Source organism: Xiphophorus maculatus, chromosome 20 (genome assembly GCF_002775205.1).
Source record: "Xiphophorus maculatus strain JP 163 A chromosome 20, X_maculatus-5.0-male, whole genome shotgun sequence".
Taxonomy (NCBI): Eukaryota; Metazoa; Chordata; class Actinopteri; order Cyprinodontiformes; family Poeciliidae; genus Xiphophorus; species Xiphophorus maculatus.
The window spans coordinates 24939381-24943025 of NC_036462.1; positions in this window are offsets into that span (position 1 = coordinate 24939381).

Genomic DNA, 3645 nt, shown 5'->3' on the forward strand with positions numbered 1-3645 from the left:
CAGCGGCTTTCAATGACTCACAAGCCCGGGGAGGAAGCAGTAGCCGTGGTGGAATTTCCATTCTGTTCGGAACAGAGGAATTTGGGCCTGGATGCGGCTGCGTTTGATGGGAGGAGTAAGCTCCCTGACACAAGCCATGTGACAGCCCTTAGACTGCATAATGAGCTTTGGATTTCACAACCTGTCCAACCCCCCCCCCCCCCCCCCCCCCCCCCCCCCCCCCAAAAAAAAATCATGTACTTCAAATCCATTCATCAAAATGAAAGACACCGTTTTGTTTTTTTTATAAATATATTTTCGTTCAGGAATGTGTTTGGAATGCAGCTCATTTCCTCTTTCCCAAAAAGTTAGCTCTGCATGTTTTGTTTAAAGGCTCACTTCCTGATGGCTTCTTCCCAAACGTTCATATTTAGTTAGCCTTGTTTGAGCTGCAGTCTGGTTTCTAAATAAATGTTGAGTTGTTGGCAGCAACGCTGTGCTGTGATTTGAAGTGAGTTCAGATGCGCAGCAGTAGCCGGACAGGGAGAGCCGAGGCGGAAGTAGGAGGCGGAGGGTTGGGGGGTGGATTGAGTCAACACAGGATTGTTTCTCAGACTTTTCACTTCTGCTCTCATGCCTCTCAATGGACTCGCATTTACCAGGGAGGCTGCAGATGACGGCAGACGGTCACGGTCCGGATAAAATGAAATCAAAGTGTGATGAATGGATATTTTCTGCCTCTTGATCAGGAACTCATTGTGGTGATTTACTCTTTTCGGGCCAACGAGGTTCTTTGTTTCCTCCTGATCTGGAAGACACATTTTGCAATTTCCGGGCTGCAGAAATACTGCATGCATTAGTGGACAGTAAAACAATTCCTTTTTTTTTTTACTTTACATCCCTTGACTTCTCACCCAGCTCATGGCTGTTTATGTCTGTTTTATAAGTGGCAAAAGTATTCAAACCCTATTTGATATTTTAGCACATTACAACATGGATCAGACTTTAGAAGGGGCTTAAAGTAGCCCAGGGTCTCCGTTTTTTAGGGGTGTGCCCCAAATATTTTTTAATCAATTCATGTTTCATTGTACTTCATATAAGAGTTATATCAGGTGAGTTGTAATAATATTTTGGGATTTTTATATAAACAGTACTCAAGTATTTGAAAATTTTGAAGTTAGAGTGTTTTTTAGAGGTGTGGGGGGAAACGACGTGGAGCTACTTGTCAAGAAACGTCATCAGTTTGCATAATGGTATTAAAGTACCGGTGTGTATAGTTTTACCTATTAATGTACTGTGTTTTGCATTTGCAAAATAATTTTACTTTAGTAGGGAGGGGACCTCATAATGTAAATCCAGCCCTGGTTTCAACCACTAAGGATAATTTATTTGATTAATATCAGAATATCTGCTACAAAAGGTCACTTTAAAGCACTGCCCTGCATTTAGCTCCATCTAGATTTCCAGCAACTCGGAATATCTTCCTTCAAAATTTTAAAATAGCAAAGAAATCACTTTGCTATCGTCAGGAAAATAAATTAAAAAAAATAATTTTTACAGACTAAAATGCAAGATGAAAAGTGTGAAATACGTTGCAAAAAATAATCACAGGAAGTGTTCTTCCTTTTGAATATGCAATGGGGAAATTCAAAGGGAATATTAAGCATTATTCTGATGTTTAAGTCTTATTTTCAAATGGTTACTTAGTTATTTGTTAGTGTAATATGCTTTTTTTTTATCTATGGACCGTCATTTCTTGACATCTGCAGACACAGATTTGTAATTAACATCAGTGTGTGATGAGCCGACAGCTGTGTGTGAGATAATCCGGGTGGCGAAAACCCACGTTCCTCTCCTTTCATCAGTTTTATTCTACCGAACTCAAAACATCAAGATTAGAAACAAGATTTTAAAGAACCAAATTCCTGAGACATGCATCATTCATAGTCTCTCCGGTCTTCATTATCTGATGCTGGTTAAAAATAAAACTACGCAGCTGTTTTGTGACAACAACGGTGGACATAAGGCATCTTGATCAGGACTGCACATCGACACCATGTTCATTCATCGCAATGACTTGTGAAACTGGCAGCATTTCCTTTCGTTTACCTTTAACCCTTAGTAGAACTGTGGTCACAACAGCGGAAAAGTACTAAAAAGTTGCTCTTGCGTGTGTGTGGGTGTTGATTGTACTTGCAAATAAGTCTTTCCACTGGACTCTTGTGTTGGCCAACCGGCTTAAATTTAGAAAAACAAATCTTCAAATCCGCATAGATGGCAGTCAGACAGAAATACCGAGCTTGAAACACTTTAAGTTCCTGAATACAGATAACAATGAATGATTCTTAAAATTCAGAAGCTTTGCCACTTTTTAGGGTGAAATAGTTGTTTTTTTCTTTTGCTCCAGGTGCAAAACATGCATCCGTGGTTAGTTTATACCACACTCTTCCTAAAAACATGGATTAATTTAAAAGTTACAGTAAATAACTTATGAAAAATGTTTTTAATACATTTGTTAAAACTGTCACTAAGTTGTGACAACATATTACGAGAAATAATCTGTAAAAAAAAAAATATATATAATAAAACTGCCTTTGCATAAACAGTCAGGAAGAGGGTCTTAATGGTGTCAATCAATCTTGTGTAACGGCTGCTCACACCCTCCCCCTCGCTTTCTGCTACAGCTGCTTTCCCACAACAGAGCTTGCCATGAATACTCAGGCTAATTAGCATGGCTGCCACTGATGGTGGACAAACAGCTTTCATGCAACGGTGAGTTGTTTCTTCATTAGCACATTGAGCAGTGCATTCACGAGTTTGATTGACAGCACTAAGATCTTCCTCCTGGCTGTGATTGGTTGTTTTTGACCTGAAGTGTTGCACTTAGGTTGCAGTAAGAGCACAATGTTTTTAACACTTTATCTGATATTATGCTGACAGTAGCAGTTTTAACAAATATGTATAAAAATTTTATTAAATTTAAAATGTGTATATATTTTTATTTTGTGGTTTTCATATATTGTTTTGGTTTCAAAGTCAAAAAGCATATTGCCCACCAGAAAAACGAAACAAAAAAAAAACTCTTACAAGTAAATGTTTAGATAATAGAGGAAATAAACCTAAATAATTCACTGGAGTGCACGTTTGGAGTTGTGTAAATAGTTGACGTCAGATAACCATAAAACTGTTTGAGCTCCTGCTCATGATAATCCTGAACACAGAGCAGGTTTGTGCTTGTTTGTGGCAGTTCTTTTCAAAGAAACCTTGTTGCCTCAGGATTTTAGCATTTTCTCCATGTGGGAATATGTTGTTAAATAAACTATACGACAGCTTAGATCTGGAAAAATCCTTAAGTAAATGATGTGACAGCAAGATCAATCAGCACTGAATGATTTTTTTTTTGTACGCTATCAAGAATAAAACCTCCTGTCTTCCCGTCTTCATGCTTCTTTAAAGTCAGGAACTGGTAAAGCCACATCCCACCTTATCTCATGACTAACATCCGTTTATGGCTGAGGGGTTCTACTCAGAACAACAGGGCAACTCAGAGCCGATCCCTCCCTCTTTTATTCCGCCGCAATATATCCAAGTAAGTGCAGTTAAGCTGAAGGAGGAGACTTCCAAGGAGGGAGGGCTCACCTGTAAGGAGAGGAGGACTCTGACAGC